Source organism: Hyperolius riggenbachi, chromosome 9 (assembly GCF_040937935.1).
Source record: "Hyperolius riggenbachi isolate aHypRig1 chromosome 9, aHypRig1.pri, whole genome shotgun sequence".
NCBI lineage: Eukaryota > Metazoa > Chordata > Amphibia > Anura > Hyperoliidae > Hyperolius > Hyperolius riggenbachi.
In genome coordinates this window covers 122834560-122861274 of record NC_090654.1, presented here as the reverse complement: position 1 = coordinate 122861274, position 26715 = coordinate 122834560, and the positions used below count along the sequence as shown (strand labels likewise).

The 26715-nt window shown below is 41.3% G+C and overlaps 1 protein-coding gene and 1 long non-coding RNA gene across 6 annotated transcripts in view; one reads left to right on the top strand and one right to left on the bottom strand.

Annotated features, from left to right (window-relative positions):
* The window catches only part of NPAS3 (neuronal PAS domain protein 3), a 634738-nt gene that overhangs the window by 53206 nt on the left and 554817 nt on the right, over positions 1–26715 (top strand). The gene's annotated exons all lie outside the window — the stretch shown is intronic.
* LOC137532667 (uncharacterized) overlaps positions 8230–26715 on the bottom strand; it is a 38886-nt gene continuing 20400 nt past the window's right edge. For both annotated transcript variants that reach the window (XR_011023967.1, XR_011023968.1), the window contains exons 2-3: positions 26418–26561; positions 8230–8383 (exon numbers count right to left, since the gene is read on the bottom strand). This is a non-coding gene — a long non-coding RNA (uncharacterized lncRNA). The remainder of the gene's footprint in view (positions 8384–26417; positions 26562–26715) is intronic.

The window sequence follows — 26715 nt, the reverse complement described above, 5'->3', positions numbered from 1 at the left end:
TATCCTTGCTTATGAGAAGTAACCATGACAAGGTCATTGATTACGCACCATCGCTATTTGTTCAGGGTTTAGTAAGTAGGTTATTAATGGGTCCCAGATTTTGTGAAACCTTTTCATATTGTCATTCATTCGGGCCCTCAATTTCTCGAAGAACAAGATATTGCCGAGCCTGTTCTTGACCAGTTCAAATGAAAGAGATTGGGTGTTCCAGGCTGCCGCTATTTTGATTTTAGTTACAGTAAAGATAAAGTTGATGAGAGTATTTTGAGTAGGGGATAGATTGGGGTATGGACAGCCTAATAGGACATGGAGAGGATTCCTCGAAACTGGGGCATTGATTAGGGATGATGCCCAGGTACAGACCCTAATCCATAACCTTCTTACTTTTGTATATGTGGGCAAAAGAGCTGATACCCCCTTTTACATGAGAAATATAATGATTTTCACAAACAGACCATCAGGGGGCGCTGTATGACTGATTTTGTGCTGAAACCCCTCCCACAAGAAGCTCTGAGTACCGCGGTACTCTGGGCAAACTGCCACAATGTAACAATGTTCACAGACAGGAATTAGCTGTTTACAGCTGTCTCTAACAGCCAAAACAGCTAGGAGCAGCTACATAACCTGCCCACAGTAACAATGTCACCATGTAATACATGTCAGAATGTGAATCTGGGAGAGGAAAGATTTTACAATGAGCAAACACTGACTAAATCATTTATACATTATTATGGTAAAAAATGAAGCACTTTTTTTACTACATTATTTTCACTGGAGTTCCTCTTTAAATAATGATATTCTAATAGACTAGAACACATTATGGAATTCTGTTTATCTTCCCGATACTAAATACTCAAATGTGGATCCCGGGCTTTTATCTGATGACCATACAGCAGTGATGGCTAACCTTGGCACTCCAGCTGTGACAAGCCTACAAATCCTACCATGCCTCTGCCTTCCCAAGTTAAGGGGCCCATACACTCAGCCGATTTTCTGGCCGATCGATCAAAATCGATTGATCAATTGCAAATCGGTTGGCCAATCGACCGATCGACGGCCGATTTCGATCGATTTCGATGGATTTCCATCGAACTGGCAGGGTGGAAAATATAGGTCGATCTGATGAGATTGCTTATCATTTTGCATTGGCCCTAATGGAAATCTGATGGCAAAAAAATGCCATCAGATCGAATTTCAATAGATTTCAAACTGAAATCTATTGGAATTCTATCCTAGTAAAAAATGTTCTAAAAACGCATCAGATAGATAAGAAATCCATCTGATGATCTATCTGCTGCTAATCTGACGAGTTTATGGGCACCTTTAGTCTTAGAGCTGTCCGAGTATTGCAATGCCTCATGGGACTTGTAGTTCCACCACAGCTGGAGTGCCAAGGTTAGCCATCACTGCCATATAGCGTTAGGAAGGCCTTTTACACCTTTGAAGGATGCCCAAGGTGAGAGGCTGCCATGTTTATTTCCTTTTAAACAGTAGCAGTTGCCTGGCAGTCCTCCTGACCCTGTGTCTCTAATACTTTTAGCCATAGACCCTGAAAATGCATGCAGCAGATCAGGTACTCTGACTCAGCTGACTCAGATTTTACTGGATTCGCGAAATGTTTTTGCCAGGGTTTTGACTCAGACACTACTTATGCAAGAAGATCAACAAGGCTGACAGGCAACTGGCGTGGTTTACAAGGAAATAAATATGGCAGCCTCCATATCTCTCTCACCTCGGGTTACCTTTAAGGCAAATTGGTCAAGGGTTTTTTTTTCAGGTATTTTCCATCTTGTTTTGCTCCCTCTGGATCAGCTGTGATTTTTTGAGTAAGTATATTTTCTGCTGGTTGAACTCGAACATTCAAGTTCAAAAAGCCCCCCCCCCCCCCCCCACCAACATTCTGGGGGAACAGAGATCTTTTTAACTGGCTTTAGAACTCTCAGTAAACGAGCATTCATCAGAGATCACCTGCCAGTATTAATGATGTTGCCGCCTATGATACATTTCAGAAAGTAAGTTAGGGAGAGGAAAGATTTTACAATGAGCAAACACTGACTAAATAATTTATACGGTAAATTAATATTGTAAAAAAAAAGCAATTTTATTTATCATGTTATTTTTACTATAATTCTGTTTATCTCTGAATATTAGGTACAATCATATAACCTGGTACATGTTCTGTCACTTGCCTTCGGTTCCAGGTTAGCTCGTTTTTATTTCACTTTTTTGCAGGCAGGGTTTTGTAATTTGTCTGAAATCTGTGGAGTATTCCATTGGTGGCTTGGCCGTCTTTATGGAACATTTTCATTTCAAGGTTTTGTTGTACTATTTTGAAGCCCTTTACTAAAGATGGCATAAATTCTTAGCAGGTTTGGTGCTGCGTTTTCACAGGCAATTTCATGTATTCACACTCGCGTTCCCAGCTGTTTAAAATCATCCAGCATGATATTTGTGCAGCTTCTAGTCTTTTCTGGTCACAACCCTCTGCTATCACAGGGCCAGGAATTGGGAGAAGATTTCTGGAATGATTCCCATGCTTCCACACACATTTAAGTTGGTATGGAGGGAAATAACAATAAAAAAGTCATTAATTTAATAAGAGAAATTGCAGCAACACAAGCCGATTCTCGATGCTGGAAGGACGCGGTGTCCTTGTCGAGATAAAATCTTTTTTAACCCTTCCCCTGCAGCTGGGAAAGGCTGCTGGTTGCTGGTGCTGATACAGGAGATGATTTGTGAGGCTGAATAGAATATCGGGATGCTGTCATTTAAGGCTGGTTTTTACACAGACATTTGTTGAGCCTCCTGAGTAATACACTCAAATAAGTGATGCTGTTTCTTAGCTAAAATCTGGTTTATGATGGAGCTGCCTTTCAGGAACAGCTGATCTGTGTGTTGATATTGTGTCATTATTATTTTGATCAGACCATGCTGAGCCTTGTCTCCTTTTGGCAGCAAGCTGCCTGTAGATGGTTCGGCTTCTGGGAAAGCATATGATGTTTTGGTGCTGGCATACAATCCTGCATTGCTATTTACTTTGCAGTGCCAGATAATTGAGATGCCATTATATCTGCGTAAGACTGATGCTACCTATACGTTTGAAATGTTTGCCGCCTGAAATGATCTTAAGGTTGCATTATTGTTATTTGGTATTTATACAGCGCTGACATCTTCTGCAGTGCTTTACAGAGTATATATAGTCTTGTCACTAACCGTCATTCATATGGGCTCACAATATAATCTCTACTATAGGCATATGTACATTGTAGTCTAGGGTCAGTTTTTTTAGGGACAAGTTAGTTAACTTATCTGTATGTTTTTGGGATGTGGAAGGAAGCTGAAGTGCCCAGAGGAAACTCCCGCAGACACAGGGAGAACATAGAAACTCCATGCAGATAGTATCCTGGCTGGGATACAAGTCAGGGACCCAGCACTGTAAGGTGAGAGTGCTATGCACTATGCCACTGTGCGTTTACAGTTGGGGATTGCGGTGCAACTTAATGGGAAACTTAAGTCACAATACAAAAGCCAGTTACCTGGGGCTTCTACCGGCCCCCTGCAGTCGCCCTGTGTTTGCGCCGGTATTCGAGGATCCTCTGGTCCCCTGCCACGGCACAGTTTCATTCTTGCTGACTGAGCCGGTCACTGGCCACTGCGCCTGCACAGCCCTGGCCGCGTGCGTCCTCATTCGTGCTCCCATCGCCAGGAGTGTCCTGCGCAGGGGGCAGTAGTGATTTTCTTGAACTGCCCCTACGCAGCACGCTCCTGGCAATGGGAGCACGAACAAAAATACATACATTTATTGACATAGTCCAAATGACATTGTCTTGGAGTATGTCAATAAATGTATGCATTTTTGAATTTGAGAGTTTCATGTCTGCCTCAAGGAGGTAAGTCCACCACGACCTCCTTAGCGATTTTAACATTTTTAGTGTGTTTCATCCTTTTGGCGCCTCTGTTAACTGCATACAATACTTGTTTCCACTCCTGGTGGAGGGGTGCTATACCCCCTTCTTTTAATGTACAGAGAGTGACTTCTTAATCCTGAGTGGGGACAGGTCTAATCTCCCCACTTGCATTTACAGTGGTTGCCTAGACGGTAACCCTGGTTTGTGAGTATTATTCTACTTACTATAAACTATTCGTCCTACACCAGTACTTACTACACTATATTGGGCTCTCTGTGTCCCTATTTTTTGTTTAGTTTGCGAAATGTTCCCTATACTGTACCATCATTTTCATTGTGGTTCCATTTTTCTGTCTTCTTCTTTACCATGAACATACTGTAGTCCAATTTGTATAACTTTTCTTATACCAGCTTGTGCATTTTAAGTTTTTTTTTCCATGACTTCTGCACTACTGAATGCACTATGTCCCGCTTTGATAGCCTTCTGAAAATTCAGCCCTTCAGGGCAGCATGGTGGCACAGTGATTAGCCCTGATATCGTATAACGATATTGTTCTATGTTCAGATCCCACCATCTCTATTGTATTTTGCTGCCCAGCTTATTCCCTTTGGATTTCCAAAAGGTTACTAAAATGTTAACGGGCTTTTAGTGAATTTTTCTGTTGCAATGTACCTTGATTCTAGTACTCTAGTAGGTACGTTGGATTGTAAGTTTCACGTGGCCAAGGACCAACCTATGTGATGAAAAAGTGCTCTGGTAATAAAAAAGGATTTCATTCCTTAGGTTGCTTTGTGGTCTATTTTCTGCGCTTTCATGATCTCTCCCTGTTATGTTTCTTACCGTTTCACCTGGTGTGCTGTGCTCTGGCTCTGATGAGCAGATTGGCTTCTTCTCACATTCCTAGGCTCATCTATAGTTCACAAGTCAACTGTAGGTTGATGGTCAACTGATTGTTCGATTGGTTAGTTGCATGTAAAATCATCAATTGAAGAAAACCTCAATGAAAATTTTTTTTTGTACGCTACATATCTACAGTGGTTTGCAAAAGTATTCGGCCCCCTTGAAGCTTTCCACATTTTGTCATATTACTGCCACAAACATGAATCAATTTTATTGGAATTCCACGTGAAAGACCAATCCAGATTCCAAACATTTTTTACAAATAAATAACTGCAAAGTGGGGTGTGCGTAACTATTCAGCCCCCTTTGGTTTGAGTGCAGTCAGTAGCCCATAGACATTGCCTGATGAGTGCTAATGACTAAAAAGAGTGCACCTATGTGTAATCTAATGTCAGTACAAATACAGCTGCTCTGTGAGGGCCTCAGAGGTTGTCTAAGAGAATATTGGGAGCAACAACACCATGAAGTCCAAAGAACACACAAGGCAGGCCAGGGATAAATTTATTGAGAAATTTAAAGCAGGCTTAGGCTACAAAAAGATTTCCAAAGCCTTGAACATCCCACGGAGCACTGTTCAAGCGATCATTTTGAAATGGAAGGAGTATGGCACAACTGTAAACCTACCAAGACAAGGCCATCCACCTAAACTCACAGGCCAAACAAGGAGAGCGCTGATCAGAAATGCAGTCAAGAGGCCCATGGTGACTCTGGACGAGCTGCAGAGATCTACAGCTCAGGTGCGGGAATCTGTCCATAGGACAACTATTAGTCGTGCTCTGCACAAAGTTAACAGAAAAGCATAAGAACGGGACGTTTGCAGTTTGCCAAAAGCCATGTGGGGAACACCGCAAACATGTGGAAGAATGTGCTCTGGTCAGATGAGACCAAAATGGAACTTTTTTGGCCAGAATGCAAAACGCTTTGTGTGGTGGAAAACTAACACTGCACATCACTCTGAACACACCATCCCCCCTGTCAAATATGGTGGTGGCAGCATCATGCTCTGGGGGTGCTTCTCTTCAGCAGGGACAGGTAAGCTGGTCAGAGTTGATGGGAAGATGGATGGAGCCAAGTACAGGGCAATCTTGGAAGAAAACCTCTTGGAATCTGCAAAAGACTTGAGACTGGGGCGGTGGTTCACCTTCCAGCAGGACAATGACCCTAAACATAAAGCCAGGGCAACAATGGAATGGTTTAAAGCAAAACCATGTGTTAGAATGGCCCAGTCGAAGTCCAGATCTAAATTCAATCAAGAATCTGTGGCAAGATCTGAAAACTGCTGTTCACAAACGCGGTCCATCTAATCTGACTGAGCTGGAGCTGTTTTGCAGAGAAGAATGGGCAAGGATTTCAGTCTCTAGATGTGCAAAGCTGGTAGAGACATACCCTAAAAGACTGGCAGCTGTAATTGCAGCAAAAGGTGGTTCTGCAAAGTATTGACTCAGGGAGCTGAATAATTACGCACACCCCACTTTGCAGTTATTAAAAAAAAAAATGTTTGGAATCGTATGATTTTCGTTCCATTTCTCACGTGTACACCACTTTGTATTGGTCTTTCACGTGGAATTCCAATAAAATTGATTCATGTTTGTGGCAGTAATATGACAAAATATGGAAAACTTTTGCAAGCCACTGTATTTATATAGTGTTATTTTACTGGTGAACAGTGGCAGCTTATCTCGTTATCCAGAGCTGTAGGATCTGCTTTTTCCGGTGACCCAGAGTGGCAGCCCTATGCTTCTGTGCAGGCACGAGCCGGCGGCTGGACTCATACAGAAATGCATCTGCGAGCTTTGGGAGGGCCCCGGCACTAAAGTGGCGAGGCGGAGCAGGACAGGGAAGCCTCTAGAGCAGCCTCTTTCAACCTTTTCACCCTGGAGGAACCCTGCAAATAACTTTTGGATCTCAAGTAACCCCTGCAAACAATTTTTTTTTTTAATCTCGAAGAACCCCTGCATTTATCTTTACAGAGGCATGGTCTTTAAAAGTAGGAGAGGCTATTAATTTCACTAACTCCTATTACACTGCCACTCATTATACTGTGTTCATTATTCTGACCCCCAATTTAGTGCTTCTTTTAGGCTGCTTTCACAGTGAGACGTTACAGGCGCACGTTAGTGCAGCCTGTAACGCACCCCACCGCACAGCAATGAAAAATCAATGGGCTGTTCAGTGCCCACGTTGTGTTACACAGTAATGCTGCACGTTCGTTTGAAGTGCAGCATACTGTGCGTGCGTGCTAGCGGCTTAAGCCACGTTAGACTGTATGCACATGCTCAGTATGTTTTTTTTTATTTTTTTATTTCAGGGGTGGAGAGGAGGAGGGTAGAGGCCGCTACGTAGCCAGGCACATGGCTAATTGACATTCACTGCACTTGCAGTGTTTACTTCTTGGAGCGGTTGCTGATTGGCTGGCGGGACCACGTGATGCGGAGAGCTCCGCTCACGTGGTCTCCGCAGCGCCTCTGACAGAGCAGGCGCACCAAGAGCTGCTTGTAACGCGGCTCTTTGTAGCGTCCTGCTCCAACACCACCAGGCGTTGCGTTAGGGGCACGTTATGTGCCCTATAATGTCCCCTAAACGCAACGTCTTGGTGAGAAAGCAGCCTTAACATTACCCCCTATTATAATGTGCACTATATTATGCTTCCTTCACGATGGGTGAACATGCCAAGGAACCCCTGCAGAGTCCTCAAGGAACCCTGCTTGAGAAAGCCTGCTCCAGAGGATTGGGAGGCTTTCCTCTACCCTGGTAAGTATCTAAATCATTGTCTTTTTTTCTCAAAAGAGTTCTTTAAGTTCAGGAACACTATTGTTCTATCATTTTATACACTAGTGTTTGATTTTATGTTCCATCAGTAGTATAATTTGTACTGTTTAAATTTCAAGGAAATGGTTGGATCACTACATGTATGGATCAGCCATTGCTCTTTCTCTCAGTGACCAGTAGGTTGGTACCTCCTGCTAGCAGCTTTCCTGGCCTGTCTTACGTTGTAGGTTAGTCAGTAGCTTGATTTAGCTTATTCCTTTTTACTGGCATTGAACAAATTCATCCTTGTGAGTGACCCCAAATTCTCTCCAGCAGATGGCCCTTTAGAGCCATTCCAGAAGCTGCCCTTTGCTCCCAGTCTGCCTTCTCCTGCTCCTTTCTGCCAGAGAGCACACACAAAATATGCATAGTGGTTTTTATTCATTTATTTTATTCTTCTAGAATTGAGCATGGAAATTAATATCTCATTTTCTTTACTATGATTTGCAAACAGAAAGTTAATTGAACTGTGCACCTGGTGATTGAGTATTCTCCAAATTACCGTGTATCTAATATGAAAAAGAAACCTGTAAAGTTTTGCAGGCTCTATATATTATCAGATATGTTGATTTAGAAACAAAGTATTGTAAAAAATTTTTATTCAGCTGCTTTTTTTTTTTAAAGAGACATTTTTGTGTTTGTGTTCAGTTTTAATGTACAGCACAGAATTATGGTCCAAAGTGGAATCTGCGTTCATCAATGTTGCGTGGAGGGTTCCCAGCTTATGTCATTTGCTGATTGCAGTAAGAATATTAAATGAAGAGACCCTGTAATGAAAAAAAAGCTGAAAAAATAAAGTCCCTTGAACGGCACTGATTTTACTTACAACTAGTGCCATCAATTACCTGGCCCTCATTATTACTAAGCAATGGTCCATAGTGCAAATCCAACCATCCATTTGTGCTGATAAGGGGAAAGGTGGATGAGATGTGACTTCACATTGTGTGTGTGGGGGGAACTACTTTTTAGACTGCATCATCCTGCTCTTCAGACTCCAAAGGAGTGGGCACAGATTGAACTTCCAGAGCAGACTGCAGCCTATAGCAATGACTGTGGTGCCAGAAGTAGCCAGTGAGTTCTTAACTAAGCACTTTAAAAGTGATTATATGACCAGCTGAACATGCTGTGGCTAGGAAAGCATTGGCACCCAAAGTGGGGCTTTAATAGAAAAATACTGCAGATATGAATTATCAGTGAAAATTTAGCTTTGTGTTACATTCATTAGGGATTGTGAGTTTCTGATTATGACTAATCACTGATGATTTGGTTCCTGGCAAACTGAAATTTGCATAGGTTAACTCATTTTTTGCTCATCACTAGCAGTAATTACCTTCTTGTAATGGTTATAGCAGAGAGACACAGCCGAGGCTTCAGGTACAGTGATTTATCAAGGCATGAGCAGGGGAATCTGGACCAGAAGTGGAGGCGTTGCCAAAAGCAACCTGTTCACTCCTGTTCCATTAACCAGCTGAATCTTGATTGGTTGCTCTGGGCAAGTTTTGTACCTGGCTGCACATTGGTTGCTCTGGCAATTCCTTGGTGATGCCTTGATTACTCTGGCCTGGACACCTCCCTGGTGGTGTCCCTGAGAGATTAGAGGATGCAGGGAGATTCTTCTCAACAGCTTCTACTGAAAACTGAAATAACATATTTGGGTAAATGTAACACTGCTGCACTTTACATGTAAACTGCATCGGGAAGTAGTAAACACTATTCTGGTATAGCCTGTTACTGCCATAGCAATGAGAAGTATTTTCCCCACTGGAATAGATCAGCCCCATAAGCCGTGGGTTTATCTGGTCTTTTTAGACATAAATTGTTGAAAGCGCTTGCTAAGCAGAGTCTGAGCACAATACACATGCCAGCCGATAAATGCTTGTAGCTTCTGGGGCACAGTGTGCAAAATGTTAGCTTTGTGTCAACTCACTAACAGAAACAAAGTAATATATAGTCCCATTACAATGTGCCTATTGTAAAGGGACTGAGACTGGTCACCTTGGTGGCAGTATCTGATTCATATGGCCACTGGAATGGCACTAGTAGATGTTAATCTATTAGCTGTGGGTAAGAGTGGCATTATCTTGCCCAGTGTGACACTTTGGCGAGTACTGTGCTGAGTGCCCTTTGTGGGCGGTAATGAGCACTACTCACTGTCACAAGCATGTATTATTGTACATTGAGATCTTGCATCTCATTGGCTAAACATTACCTTTTTGGCAATGAGAAGAGGAAAGAAGTGCAGGAACATGCATGTACCATTTCAGTTCTCTATCACAAGATGCAGTGAAGCAGGGAAATGCTTCACTGCCAGTCATTTTTAATGAGACCTCTGCATATCTGTAACTACTGTTAAAGCGGAACTTTAACTTTAACCAAATATTGAACTTCATTCCAATCAGTAGCCCCCCTTTATTCCCCCTTTGCCACGAGAAATATTTCCCTTTTCTCAGGGAGGGTCTTTGTGGCTGATATTGTGGTGAAACTCCCCCCACAGTGTGATGTTATGATCTTGGCCCTTTCAGTTTGCTGTCTGTGAACCTCATTGCCTTGTGGGAAATAATGGGCTTGATTCACTATGCGGTGCTAATCTAGTTAGCACGCCTAAAGGCTTTGGGCGTGCTAACTAGGGTGCTCAGTACTTAGCACGCACCAGTGAAATTTAGATTGCGCGCAAAGTCTCACGCGTGAAACGTCACATCGCGGTGCGTCGAAAATGGCGCACCCGATGCGACGTCGCACTATGCGACGTTAAGGTCGCACCCAATGCGACCTTATAGGCGCATCGGGTGTGCCGTTTTCGTCGCACTGCGATGCAACGCTTTGTTTTGCGTGCTGAACTTTGCGCAGGAGCGTTAGTTAGTGCGACCAAACTGACTTTAGGCGTGAAGAGGGGCTTTTCACAAGCGTGCTAACAGTTAGCACCGCTTTGGGAATCAAGTCCAATGTTTCTTTCCAACTGCCAAGCAAGCAGTGTCTCCCTCTGTGCATAGAACTCTCAGGAACAACATTCTGTACAGATCACCTGGCAGAACTAAAGATGTCACCACCTGTCACCAGAGGAAAGATTCCGGCAAACACTGACTAAATGATCTACAGTATAAATGCATATTGTAAAAAATAAGCAATTATATTCATTATGTTATTTTCACTGCAGTTCCTCTTTAAATAAATATACCTAGAATATCATGCACATGTTTTATTTTTTTTACAAAACCTTCATGGATTTACTTCCTGAAATTATCACCTGCATGCCTTTCCTATTGTGCTGTTAATATAGTTAATGCAGCAACATCAGCCACAAATCTAGTGGCATCATGTTCAACCGTGTGCTCTGCCTGCCCAACTGAGATGTCCTTCTCCATCTGCTCCTCAAACTGTCATGTTCAGAGCAAACCGGGCTGGCGAGAGCCAGGAATGCGAAAGTCCTTCATAAATGGCAAAATATAAAAACCCAGCACATGAAGAGAGCAAGGCGCTAACATCTACAGTATGAATTGGCTTTACTGCGCCCACCCATATACAAGAACCCATCAGTCATTATGCTACAACTTGCAAAAACACGGGGCTAATTATTCCTGACCACTGAAGAACCAAATACTCATAATTACTCATCAGTCATGGTCCTTCCAGGCAGATAGAGCCTATTAATTACAAGAGACATAAAGTGTTTTGTAGCTTCAGGGGGGAGTCATATGGCAGAGCTCTGCTTAGTTAACCTGGCCCTGTGTCTTTATTAAGATGCTCGGTGCCTTCCTCTCACTGTACCTGCCACGGCACACCTACCACCTTCTTCTCTCTTCCTTTGCATATTTATCCCCTTTTTTATTGTTCTGTGCAAATGTAATTTGTTAATCCCGGGAAATTTGTCACAGATAAATTTGCTAGGATTATCTTGTCAGCACCATATCTGCATTCTTTTGTTCATTGCTTATTCATAATTCAGAGAGCTGGCAGCTGGCCTAGCCTTGGAAGGACAGGAAGAATGGGAGCCACCTTCTTCCAGCTGCTGCCGATTAGAGAACGGTGCCAGAAAAAGGTCTGCATAGGGCTGTGGACAGCAGAGGGTTAACCCTCTCCTCTGCAGACCATCCTGTCATGGAGGAGTTAAAGCGGTCATTTCATGCAGGTTCAGGTTATAACATTTAAGGGTTGAGAAATGCGTTACTACTTTGTCTTGTGCAGATATTTTTCTAATCACATCTAAGTTCCCAATTTATTTTATCCTCTTTCTGGATTTTTCGGACATATTGAGGTGTTTATAAAGAATGTGCGAGTTTGGACAAATGTGGTTCACCTAAATATGCTGATTTGATAATGTTATTCATTGGAATTTTTCATTTTTTATGTTGTATTTATTTCTTAATAATTGATAATAATGCATTTGAATGTACTGTATTTACTTTTGCGGAGAGTATTTTTTTTTTTGCTGTCTTTTGGTGAGGCTCATAATATTAATGCAGCTACCACATTCTAGAGACTTTTGGGGTGAAGCCATTTAACCTTCCATTGCAGTTGAGAGCTAGTTCACAGTGCTCAGTTGCGATGCAGAATAATTCTGCATGTTAACTCATGGCACATACAATCCTATGGATCTGTTCACAGTGCTGCATTGTAATGTAATCACTGCATGCGGGCTTTGTATTAAAGTCTATGTCCAGTCTCCATTGCAGTTCACACTCATTATAGCGAGTGCAGTATGCAACTGACCACTGTGAACCTAGCCTTAGGGTTGTAAGAGGAAAGCTGGGAAGTGGAGGAAACCCGCACAAACCCAAGGAGAGCATACAAACTGCATGCAGATGATGCCCTGGGTGGGATTTAAACCCGGGGTGTTAAAACAGCAAGGTGGCAGTACCAACCACTTAGCCCTTTTCCAGACTCTAAAACGCATGGAGGACCAGTGAATAAAAGAAAATTGATTGACACCTGAGACAGGGACAGATAAGGGAACAATAGAGGGTAGATGCTGAATAATTACAAGATAATTAATTTGACCACATTTCACTATACACTCTTTGTAGAACTGCAGCTACATGTCCCACCGTATAGTGTATTGCTGGGAATACACCATGAGATTTTTTTGCAGATAGATGGGTCGATAGATAATTTCTGACAGGTCCGATCCTATTTTCGATTTTTTTCTAATCGATTTCTCAGAGAAGTAATGGAAATCAATTAGAAAAACAATCGGAAAATCAATCGGAAAGTGAATCTGATGAAAAATCTCAGAATTGCATGTGCAATTACATCTGATGCTGCCTACTTCCATCCCTGATCTGATTATGGATCTACAAAGAGAGACGCTGGGCTCAGCCAATAAGTTGTGTTACTGCAGCAGAGAGACACCACACTATTGAAACAAAAGCAGCTGGTCAACAGTTTTTATACCTTCCTAGCGATCACCTTCTGATGTATTTGTGGGGAGCTCACATACATTCTTCTTTTTATTAATATGCATTTATATAGCACTGCAGATTTCCAGAGCAGTTTATAAATCATATAACAAACTCACAACCTAATGCCCCCACCACTGTCGTAGTCTAATATCCCTGCCTTCTCCTTGGGGAAGCCAGTTAACCTACAAGTCTGTTTCTGAGGTGCGTGAGGAAACTGGGTGCCCAGAGGAAACCCATGCAAACATTGGGAGAACATACAAACTCTATGCAGATAGTTTCCTGGCCAGGAAGTGAACCTGTTACTCTAATTCTGCAAGATACATTTAGTCTCTCAACTCCGTTGCATAATACATTTCAATTAATATTTAAAATAAGCTACAGGATATTAATCATTTTAATTGTGATAAATGACACAAGAAAATGTAAAAAAAAATCTGCCTGGCATTAAATTACAGCTATTATATTAGAAAGCAGATATGCACACCACAAAGCATACTATATATAGTAGTATTTAAGTGACAGGGTTGCCTTATGAATAAACAGGAATACATTAGCAACGATGATGGGTGTATGCACAAAAAAATAGTAGCAACTCCATACCAATCATCTGTGGCGTTAACATCAGCATTGTCTAAAATAGGTATTTTCTCTCATTTGTTTGCATTCAGGTAGTTAGTTTTTCTGACCACCAGACTTTTGAGTTTATGATTTTACTGAAAGTGTTGAATGCTTCATTATAATAATTATACTAACATTTGTATAATGCTTTTCTCCTGTCTCCTGTCTCCTGACTCAAAAAGCTTGAGAGCTGTAGCCACTAAGGACATGCTCAGTAGGCCAGGGAGTCTCACCCAAAGACTCCTTAATAAAAAGGTACAGGCTTCAGCCAGGATTCAAACTCTGGTCTCCTATGTCACTTAGATAAATGCAATAAATGTGATAAAAGCATAAAATACAGTACAGCCAAATGCCCCACTTAGTATTGCGGTAACAATGCTATAACTGTGATTTAGTAAAATCCACTTCTGAAATGGTAAAGTTTGCAGATGCATCTTATGCATGACTTTGGACCCAGGGAGGGGCAATGGGTAAGGCAACACCATTCCTGCTATGCTACTCTCTGCAACATCATCTAATGGTCATGTGACCATTCCTGCCATGCTAGTCTCTGCAACATCATCTGATGGTCATGTGACCATTCCTGCCATACTATCCCTGCCATACTATCTGCAACATCATCTGATGGTCATGTGACCATTTTTGCCAAGCTACTCTCTGCAACATCATCTGATGGTCATGTGACCATTCCTGCCATGCTACTCTCTGCAACATCATCTGATGGCCATGTGACCATTCCTGCCATGCTACTCTCTGCAACATCATCTGATGATCATGTGACCATTCCTGCTATGCTACTCTCTGCAACATCATCTGATGGTCATGTGACGATTCCTGCCATACTATTCTCTGCAACATCATCTAATGGTCATGTGACCATTCCTGCCATGCTACTCTCTGCAACATCATCTAATGGTCATGTGACCATTCCTGCCATGCTACTCTGCCTCCGCACCTCAGTGGTGTGCTGACTGGACCAGCCTGCAAAAAAACCCTATCTGCTAGTATCTGTATAGTTCTGTACTCGTCCCGTACAGATTAATGCTCTGTGTGCAATGATGTCTGTTTAATCAGAGTAACCATTACAAAAGGTAAAGACAAACGTTACCATATGAGCTAAGCCTGCTATAAACACTTTAATTTATTATTTTCTCATTTGTGCACCTTTATGCTTTAAAAACATCTGGCATTGAATTGCAGGGGAAAAGAGGACGAAAGCATAGAATAATGACAAAAAAAGAATCTTTATAAAATGAATGAAAAATGGTGAATAATCTGTGAAAATAAATCATGTAAAACGTAGATAAATGTGGTCATAAGATATCCATTTGAATGCATTAATAAATGAGCAGAGCAATGTCAGTGTAGAGGCAGAATGGAGCTGGCTGTAGCCTTCCTTATTGTGATAGGTCCATTATGTACCGGCTTGGGTGACAAGAGAAGGTTACACATTATTATTGCTTTCTTCTTTTGAACAATAAGAGGGAAGGATTCTTCTTGTACGCAGACATTTCCCTTCTGGGCTGTCTCTAAATGAAATGAGCATTGAATCTCGGGTGGAAGAAGGTGTTTATTTGCACGCTAAAACTATCTGTACACCGCTTGATTTTCTTTGGTCAAGCAATCAGTTCCTGCAATGTTAGCAACACTGATATTTTACCTGTAAAATTCCCTAGCACAGTAGTATATTGCAGCTTAAAGCAGACCTGAACTCAAAACGTACTCTCTGCTCTAAAAGATAAGCAGCAGCATAATAACCTTTAAAGAAAAAAAACATTTATTAGTTACAGCTGATACAAATCTTGCAATAAATCTGCAGTACGTCTACTTCCTGATTTTATGGAAGCAGACATAGGGTTAACACCCAGTGCTTACAGACTCCTGAGCTGAAAGAGCTGAGAGATCAAATTACAGTGGTGATTAGCCACAGATGAGAGAGAATTAGACAGGCTAAACTCTCTAAATACACACAGGGTCCATTTCTCTCTGTTTTCGTTCTGTCCTGTGCAAGCATTCAGGTCCACTTTAAAGGAAAGCTACAGTTTTTGATGAAAAATACTGTTATATATCCTATATACTAACTGAAGGTTGTAAGTATGCATGGACTCTAGGCAGTAGCTTAGTGTGGGCAGCACCGTTGTGGGCGGCAGCTTAGGGTGGACTTCGGCTTAGCCAGACGGTTGTGGAGGCTTTGGGCAGTGGTGGTGTGAGCTCAGGTGCTCTGTGGTGATTGTGGTTTTGGGTGGGGGGAGCACTGTGGCAATTGTAGTGTTGGTGGGTGTGGCTCTGGGTGGCGGCATTGGGTGACGGGGTCTCTGTGTGGTTTTGGTATGTGAGTCTTTTGAGAATCAGGGATTTATTGATATCAGTTCTAAACACTCTATTTTCGATTTCAGTATTTTTGTACATTTAACCTGCAGCCAGGTTTGACTTCCCAGTGGCGATAGAAGATTTAGCATATGCATACTTCCAGCCATGAGTGTACAGTCTTTGGTGAACAGCACACCCTGTATTTCCTTTGCACACAGTCAGATCATCCATAGACACATCTAGCTACCACTCTATTCAGGTGCTCAATCAGATCACCTGCCTCACACAGCCATTGTCTGGTATGTTTGTTTCCAAAAAAAGAGAGAGCGCTGTCATGTCTGTAAAAATCATCACAATAAATGTAGTCATCCTGGAGAATATTTTTGCAAACAGCGGTTTAGATTTCTTTTACTACTTAAAACTGTTTTCATAAACCAACAACTGTGTAAAGTATTGTTTAGACTCTGGGACACCTAATTGAATTTTAGCATGCTGTTTGCAACCAAGTTTGTAATTCTTTTGGAGTTTTGTTTGAGTGCCGAGCTTTACTGTTTCTGTGTTAATAAAAGAAAACATGACCAAAGAAGTATTTATATGTTCAGTATTGCTCATAGTGACCCCTGGAGCAAACACTAGCTCTGATTCTGGCAAATTTTCACTTTTAGGAATTGAACCAGTCACTATCTTCATAACAGCTGTCTCAAGCTGGTTGGCTACTGTCCATTTCCAGTGAGCAGGGCTGTCGCACTTTGATGAAAGAGATTCTGGGGGTTCTGGCTGTGGGGGCATCAGTGGCTGGATAGTTTTAGTGGTTAAGGGCACTTCCTCTGACATAGGAGATCTGGGTTCAAATCTTAGTTGTTCCTATTCAGTAAACCAGCACCTACAGTATTCAGTAAGGATTTCTTCGAAAAGACTCCATACAGTGCTACTGCCTACAGTAGTGGCGGCTGCTCAAGTGCTTTGAGTCCAACAGGGGAAAAGCCCTATACAGATGTTGTAATTATTATTATCTTTTGATCCTCAGGCACATGTGGCCTTTCCCATTTGCCACTGCCATTTTAAACAGTGCATTTTAAGATGATGACTATGTTACAGGAGTCAGTGAAGTTTCTCAGCATATTAGAATACAATCAAATGACCATTCTCCTTCCTTTTCCTTTTCTTACACAGGCCCGTATTTAATTCACTTTTTCTCCTACATTTTATCCCGGGAGATTATTTTTCATCTTCTGTTTAATATAACTTTTCAGCACTCTGCAGATGAAAAAGTACCAAAAGTAGATCAAAAGTACTCTCAAAATTATTCTGAGTATTTTCTTGCTTGCTGTTGGTTTAAAAGGCATTTTATTGATAAGGTGTGAAAATATCACCTAGGAGAAAACTCGGGAGAAAGAATTGAATAAGGGCCACGTACGTGATGCAGTTGTGTTGGTATCTAGCGCTAAGCAGTTATCCTGAAGGTGGACAAAAACCTTCAACCTACAAGTTCTGTCCATCCGTGTAAGCTGAGAGTGTGTCTTAATGTTCTTACATACTTATAAATAACTTGTTTTTCAACTTTTTTGGGACTCTGGGCCATCAGATTGCATGAGAATATGTTATGCTGCTTCTAGAATGTAGAGGGAAGCTGAGTCAATATAACGTGATATGGTTACTGGGTATTTGTTTAGGCATGAGCGTTCTCCGATTTGCTTCCTGGCCCTCAAGATTCGTGGTCAGAAGTAATTCAGTGCAAACAGAATTAAGCTTACTACACACGTAGTATTTTCCTTGTTCAATGCAATATTTTTTAAGTAATTGCATATCATTTAGAGTGTGGTCAGAGAGAGAGCAATAAAGATCAAATGCAATTGAAGAGATTCCTGAATGTCAGTCTCACATCCCTTTAGTACCTGTCTCTTAACCTCTATGAAGCCGCCTGTATGCGATCAGTCATTTCTGATAATGGAAGCCGGAAGAGTCCAGCAAAGCAAACAGCATCTGTTCCCATATCTTCCTGCACAAAAACAAAATTACCATTGGAAAAAAAAAGAACCCTGAAAAATTTGCCATTCATTTTATGGATGCACTTTTCTGAGAATAAATTTGTCCTTGTAATAAAAATATGTGATAGGAGATATAACAGACATGCTCCCATTCTGTTTTCAGCTTTCCTCATTTTCATGAGCATCTGCATCCCTGCGAAATAGTTGCACTGAATAAATAGGCATATTGGTATAAGAAAATGCAGTATGCCTAGCCGTTATAGTGTGTGTATAGTGTGTACGTGTATAGTGTGTGTATGTGTATAGTGTGTGTGTGTGTGTGTGTGGGTGTGTGTGTGTGGGCATGCGCCATTACATGCGTGTGTGCGGCATTATAGTGTGTGTGTATAGTGTGTGTGTACATGTATAGTGTGTGTATGTGTCTGTATAGTGTGTGTGTTCCATTTTAGTGTGTATGCGTGTGTGCAGCATTATAGTGTGTGTGTGTGTGTGTGTATGTATGTGTATATATTGGGCTTGATTCACAAAAGAGTGCTAACTGTTAGCACGGCCGTTTTCGTGCGAATTTTCGCATTGCGTGCGATCGCCAATTTTCGCGCGAAACGATAACGTTTTCGCGTGCAAACGCGAATTTTACCGCGAAATCGATATCGTTTCCGCGTGAAAATTCGCGTTTGCGTGCGAAAACGTTATCGTTTAGCGCGAAACTTCGCGATCGCATGCAATGCAAAAATTTGCGCGGAAACGGCCGTGCTAACAGTTAGCACTCTTTTGTGAATCAAGCCCTTTGTGTGTGTATAGTGCTGGTGTACGTATATAGTGTGTGTGTGTGTGTGTGTGTGTGTATAGTGCGTGCCATTATAGTATGCATGCGTATGTGCGGTATTACAGTGTGTGTGTCTCTGTGTCAGGGTGTGTGTGTACGTGTATGTGTGTGCGTGCATGCCTATATGTGCAGTTATATAATTAATAGTAGTTTCAAGGGTAATCTCTATTAATAAATACCAGTTTACACTGAAGACTCCTGTAGACTATGCAAATATGACCTTATCAAACACTGAGCAGTTCCCCTAAATGATTTATATTCTACAAGATCGGCAAGTCAAGTCGCTGAGGAACTGACACACCAAACAGAGCTCTCTGATTTCGATTGGACTTTGCACACAAATCATATAGAATTTGTTCAAAACCTTCAGCTGCACATAGTTTTGTAATAGCTAATGCAGTGCAAAATGATCCGTCCACTGTCAAGTAATCAAGACTTTTGAAAAATTCTCTATCACTTTATCAATTACTTTTTAAGAATTTTTTAAAAGTTACTGCTTGATTTTGTAGAAAGGAATAGGTGTCCAGCAGATACAATGAAAATTAAATTGATCTGTTTAATAGATTCATTTATGACTAGAGTAAGGCAGTGGTTTACATTAGTGTGAAGAAAAAAATATCAAATGAAAAAATATGAAAACTGAAGGTGCTTTTCCTGGTAGTTTTAGCTTCTATTTTCCCAATTGAAATTCCATTTATGGTTTCAGCTGAATAGTTCAAAAATACATTGACATTACATAATTGCTCCACAATAGTGATAATCATGTCTAGGAGATCTTGTGGAGATGCATGTGATTTGCTTGATCAGTTGATAGATTTTTCTGATTTGCTGTGATCATATCACATAGAAGTAGGGACAGTCACTGTGGGGGAACCACAGTAGCCTATGTGAGAAATGAGACTAAGAGCTAAATGGTGCAATAACTTAGGAGATTTTTGGCGCCCAAGCTTTAAACTGAATCGCTTTAGGCACTCTTATTGACCCGAGGAAGTGGACAGAGAACTGTGAAACGTGCTGTCTTTTTAACTTGTGCTTGAATAAAACTTACCTGATATACAGGTAAACCCTCTTTTTTGCTGGCATTGTGTCATCTGGAGAGGTATGATATCTCTTTTTATATAATTTTTTTTCTATAGTAGGGATATCCTGATAACATATATTGTTGGGGGCCTCCACCATTCTGTATTGCTTTAGCACATGATTATGACTAGCAAATCAGAGACTTACATATCTATCATCTCACCAAACCGATCACATGTTTTTTCATGAGTTCTAGACATGACCATCCCTACTGTACAATCCTACTGGGTTGAGCAGGATTAGGCAGTGATGGGTTGGGCTAAAAGCACATCAAGACAGTCGGCAGACCTCCCCTGGTAGGTGCAGGCAAGATATTATACATTATAGCCAAGCTTTGCCGAGGTAGGAATTCTATAAGGTCCAGGGCAGATCAGAATGGTGACAGCACTTGGTCAATGGAGCTAAGGCTCGTAATCTATGTTTCTGTCTTTTAAAGTATCATGATCAGCTCTACCTGCGTTATACATTTAATTTAAATAATCTCTTCCGTATGTAATTCATGGGTGAGAGACAAAAAATACACTCTGCAGCTTATCCTTTAACTGATTTAATTTTTGCATTTATGCGGTAAAGATGCTGTTTGCACTGTGAAATACAGACCTGTGTATAAAATACAATCACCGCCACATCCAGTCTTAATTTTAGGTGATGATTTATGGTTACTTAGTTAATCACTTTCCCAAAAGGTACAATTACTTTAATGTCAGCCAAGAACCTCAGACTGTGCACTAAAATATACTGTTCTTCCCTTTTATATGGATAATTTGGATTGTTTTCCCCTTTCTTTGCCATTCTCTCTGGCATCTACTTTCCAGCTAACAAGAATGCCGCTTCTGAAATAAGAAACACCCTCATGCTTATGAAAATTCCCAATAAAGTCCTGCAGTGATGATTTCAATTGTCTTCTAGTTTGGGTTCCAACATCTGATGCAGCAGGCCACCCATTCATAGCAGTGGTATCTGCAGTGCTGCTTGGGATGGGGAGTGGTGCATGCTACCACTCACCTTCCCTCTCACTATTGGCAAGGGGAATAAGGTCTGGTTGCTGGAAACACTCAACTGCCCTCTCCTATCAGACAGAATCCTAGAGTGCGGTGTGGGGGGCTTTAAGGGATGCCAGGGCTGGCCTGCCACTTACCCTCCTTCTATTGCAAATCTTTGCAGGGGAGGCATGGCTAATGGAGTTTCACACAGGCATCAAGGCTTCTGGAGCCTCGTGCTCCTTTTAAAGGGTTGGAAGGTCACATAACCTCCAGTGATGGAGACCACCACAAGGTAAGTATTGAGGGGGTTTTAGAGGCATGGAAGTAGACCCTGGCGTTTCTGGAGGGAGTGGTCCTTACATTTCATAGGGGTGGAAGTGAAATTCTATTTTATTAATCTTTATCATTTCATTTGTGAAACAAACTATATTAATCTGGGAAACATACACTTGTTTTGGGCTGATTGAGTGAGTAACTGATGATGGTTACACATTTTTAGACATACTTTGTGGAAAAGATCAGCTTTCTGTAAATGCTCTCATTGTGTATAGCATTTTAAATACCTATTTCTACATCTAGTAAATATATGTAGGTGGGGAAAACACATACCAGAATTGGTTAATGCTGTGTATATGCACACTATGCAGGGCATTGAGCTGACCACAGACATCAGAGATGGAGGTTAGGAGAAGTATGTCAGCGTTTTGGTGCGTTTTGAAGTCGTTTTAACGCCAATGCATGATTATCAATGAAATGAGAAACGTTGTGGTAGGCCCTGAAAAAGCGAGTGGGAGCGTTGAACCGCAATGCTCAAAAACGCGGCGTTAAGTGTGAAAGGTAAAATAAAAGTCTATGGACTTTTATTTTACCATGGAAAACTCCAACTATGGCCGTGGCAGTAAAACACAGAAAAAGGCCTCTAGTGTGAAAGAGCCCTTACCTTTGCTGGGCACCGCTGTATATGCAGAATGACAGGAAGCTATTGATCATTAATAGGTGCAGAATAAGTTTATGTTCAAAACTTTCTTATTGCCCAGATTGGCTGTCATTTAATGATACCGTTAATGTATATCGTTTTCAGTGCCAACCTACAGGAGAGGTATGACTAGCTGAAAACCAGGGCTTTAGAATGGAGGAGTTGGAGTCATTTTGGGTACCTGGAGTCGGAGTCGTGGTTTCATAAACTGAGGAATTGGAGTCAAGATTATTTTTTTACCGACTCCACAGCCCTGGAAAGTATTAAACTAAGGAGGCGGAGTCGAGGACTCAGAGCAATTGTGGGTACCTGGAGTTGGAGTCGGAGGTTTCATAAACTAAGGAGTCAGGTGATTTTTGTACCGACTCCACAGTCCTGCTGAAAACAATGATGTGTGTGACTGATCTTATCGCAGTATCTTCAAGGATCATGGAGTCAATACATTAGAACATGTATTGTCCTTCTTTTTATTCTAGAAATATATGTGTATTTACGGTAAAACAATAATAGATATATGGAGCAGAAAGCTTGATAATTGAGACAGAAATCAACATTTACTTCTTTGTTTTAAAATGTAATGCTAGAATCCAGTACATTAATATTCTTCTGTTTAGTGGCCCCAGATGCCAATGCAAAGCCAAAGGAGTCCTTATAAAAGGCTTTTTGATGCCTATCCCAAGCATCCCATTTGGTTTCCACCTCCGTGTTTGAACACCTCTTCCTTCAAACCTTCTACAGAGCAGACCTCCAGGAACACCTGAAAACCCACGTCATACGCTGCCATTTTTTAAATGGAAAATATCAATAATTCCTTCTTTGCTGAAAACAGAATGGCAGCATATTTCCCATATTTCAAGTCATAAAACCTACATCACATCTGCCTGGGCTGGCAGACCCGCTCCGTTACACGATATGTGTAATTCCGTATTAAACAATAAATGAGGAATTAATGTAAGCTCATTATTCATTTTGCCCGGTGCCCACGTTTTTAGTTAAAACTGCCGGACAACGCTCCGTGTTTTAATAAAGGGTTACACAAAAATATATGAAACATTCATGGCAATATCTTTCCCTCCCTGTCTTTGAACAAGTGCAGCGTTTTTTTTATTCCTTCTTCCCCTCTTCTTCTCTAGAAATAAATCAACTTGTTAAAAGGGCGCCTTCTCCTCTCAGCTGCACACCCAGCCAAGACAGAATCCAGAAAAAAAGCTGTTAATATACAAGCCACATATGAATAAATCTGTTCCAAGAATTCACACGGCATACCTAAAACCCAGGCAGAGGACACGATGCTCTTGTTAAATAAATGATAGGTGTGTAATCCTTTTTAGCTAGATTCATCTTCACTACATCAAAACAATGCAGAGGCACAGAGCCGAGCCTGCTCCAGAGATACCCACGCTCGCCGTGTGTCTGCTGTGTCTTATTACCCAGGCTATTTGCATTGGCCAAAATGTGTTCCTGAGAGAGATGTGCGATAGACTAATCCTCTGTATAAATTTATTTATGCACCGCCTGTAGTATTAGCACTTTTCAAATCATAAAACAGTATAGTAACAAACAATGGCGATAAGAGCAGTTCTTTGCTGCCAACATAAAAGGAAAATAATGCCACTGGAGCTTGATGGTGACACGATGCTAGAAATCCTTTCTGATGCTACAACACCTTATAATTGCCATTGGTAACACTGTTTTCAGTGTATCCCGCTGAGCTGGTAGAGGCTTAAAGAGCCACTAAATTCAAAATGATAAAAGGTCGATTCTAATAGCAATAAGGTTTAAAGTGAATATAAACAGTGTGTAGAATCAAAGTGGTGGACAGAACACCTATTTCCTGGGCCAGATGTGACTGCCAAACTTTACTGCAGCTTTCATCCTCTCCATACTGGATGCAGCTTGTGGTTGGGCCAATCAAATGTGACCAGGTGATGCCCAGAGAAGGAAGAACAATAGCTCTCAGGGTACATTCCCAGCATATCTGCATTAATGTAGGAAATGTCAAAATGAGGAATCAGACTTGTAATTTACAGGAAGTAGATAATGAGCACAGGTGAAAGCTTATACAGTTTCATGATAGATTGTTGAGATTGTAAAGTTCCGTACCAAAAATGATCATTTAACCCAATCAACAGCACAATTTTGCATGAAAACAATAAACTAAAAGTTTGCTTAATTTTGTGTTTGGTTGAGTTTTTATTTTCCAAAACCTTATGGTTTTGATATGCCAAACCACTTCTATCTTTATTTAAAAGCACTTGGGCACAGCACCACATTTGGGCCCAGTGATTGATTGTTTGAGTAGCATTCATCAACTGGGAGTGAAGATTGTGGTATGCACACTGCAAAATTCCCTGAAGATCTCTCATATGTGGTGCCTGATGGTGTCATTGGTGTTCTGTGCACACCAATTATCACCTGAGTTATCTGGCATTGACCTACCCTAAACTACCGAAAGTTCGTTTCTATGGATTGTTATGCAGAGAGTGTTTTAGGTACCAGGAGAGCTCTCTTTCCTTGCAGGTTTTTTATGAATTGTTTTCATGTATATCTGCCTGGTGCTCCAATGACTGAGGTTATTTTACCTCATCAACCTGTCCATAGAGCACCATTAAATGTGCAATGGTTAATACATATATGCATTTAGCTCTCATAGGGAAACTCAGGTTATCTCCCCCTATATAGCCAAAATGGGTAGGAATGAGAGCCTTCAATGGGTCAACAATACATACAACTTTAAAGGTCATGAAAACCTTTAAAACATGATAGAAATATAAATAGCATACATTTGTACTCTGCCTTGAAAAAAGCAAGAAATTGTAGGTAAAAGTTTAACTACACCCCTTACTGTTTTACAAAGTCAAGTGTACATTTCATAAACTTTAATTAGCAACTAGCAATATTGTACTATTCTTTCCTTAAAAGCCCCCTAATTGCTTTCTTGCTTGGCCACATAAGGGTAGATAACCTGTATCTCCCCAATGACAGCTAAGTATTTGATAATCGTGCTCTACAAGCCATTTTGAATTTTATTGACAATTCCGTTGTAGTCTACACACATACATGATTTTCTGAAATTGCCAGGAGGTGCAAATTGAATTTATTTACAATCATAACAAAGGAGACCAGAGTTCGAATCTCGTCTCTTCCTGTTCAGTAAGCCAGCACTTATTCATTGAGGAGACCTTGGGCAAGACTCCCTAACACTGCTACTGCCTATAGAGGGCACCCTTGTGTCTGCAGCTCTGGAGCTTTGAGTCCGCCAGGAGAAAAGCACGATATCAATGTTCCGTGTCTTGTCTTGTCTAAATTTCATCATTTTCCTGCATGAGCAATTTGTTACATAGAGCAGAGGGTAAAATCTTAGAAGCCCTTGACACATCCGTAGGTTTGCTTGGACACACCTATTAAGCAGACACTGCAATAGTTTGTCTATGTATATATCCACAAGGAAAACATAAGTAGCTGAAATAATATTTTTACAGTCTCAGTAATATATGAATCTGACACGGACAGGATCTTTTCTTGCTCAACAACACTGGAGTTTCAGTGTAAGAAGGCTCTTATTCTTCAAAGCTTTAATCAGATCTGCACTTCAAAACATTGAGAAGTAGTACAGAGCACAGAATACTAATTGATTTTATAGCAGCCACACAGGTGTTCACATTCTATACATACCTTAATTTTATTCTTACATATTTGCCATATCCTTTATTGCATGCATAAATCCTCTGTACCAAGCAGCGGTATACTTCTGGTTCCCATAGTGGTCAGGTGGCCTGCGATGACTACAGTTACACCCTTGCCTAAGAGGTGTTGTGTGCAGTCAGAACACTGGCATGATAGTGTCATTGGTAAGGGCTCTGCCTCTGACACAGGGTACCTGGGTTTGAATCTCGGCTCTCGTTGTCAACAAGAAGCATTGAATCTCGGCTCTGTTCAGTAAGCCAGCACCTATTCAGTAAGCAGTCCTTGGGCTAGACGCCCTAACACTGCTGCTGCCTATAGAGTACATCTTAGTGGCTGCCGCTCTGGGGCTGTGAGTCCGCCAGGAGAAAAGAGAAATATAAATGTTATTCATCTTGTCTTGCCTTGTCTCTTGTGTCTTGGAATGTGAGCTCTCTTGGAACACTAAAGCTGGCCATACATGACTCGATGGCCAAATCAACCATTAGATAGATCAAATCTGATCAGAGAGGGGTCTGTTGTCTGCCCATAATCCATTGGAAAATTATCCTAGTGCCGCCACCACCTGCCGGGCAGTCCCCAAGTGTATAGGTGTCCCCGAATCCCCTCATCTGGCCTCTTCCGGTATTGGCATTCCCATGAGTGCCTATACCATGTGACTCTGAGCATTTAGAGATGTCACAACATACACCGGTGCCAAGTGCAACAGGCGCTCGTGTTGATGCTGGACACCAGAGGTGGTCAGGAGTCACACCGGTGGACAGGTGAGTCTTTATCAAATGCCAAAATACTATATAGACGTAGGCACCAAAAATAAATGAATAAATAAAATACACTAAAGACAGCTTAAAAGAGGGAGATAGTGGTGGATTTACCTTCCAACAGATGACTCGATTGGTCTAATTCATGTAAAAAAACCCCAGTATATTGGAGTACATACCACTTTCCTGCATTCGACTGATTTCAGGGGGAAATCGATGGAAAGATTGATCAGGAGGACGTTGCGGCACTGATTCTCTTCCCATTCAATAAAATGATACAATCAGAAGGTCGATCGACCAGCAAATTTTCATAATGTATAGGCCTAAAAGGCAAACAAGGGAACCCAAAATTATTACTGCCACCGATCAGAAAATAAATGTTTTGCTTATGACAATTGAAAACAGAGGTTTTTCTTTTCAACTCTACGACATACTCCTCCAGTTTATAGCTTCATACCACTGAGTGCAGATTGTCCT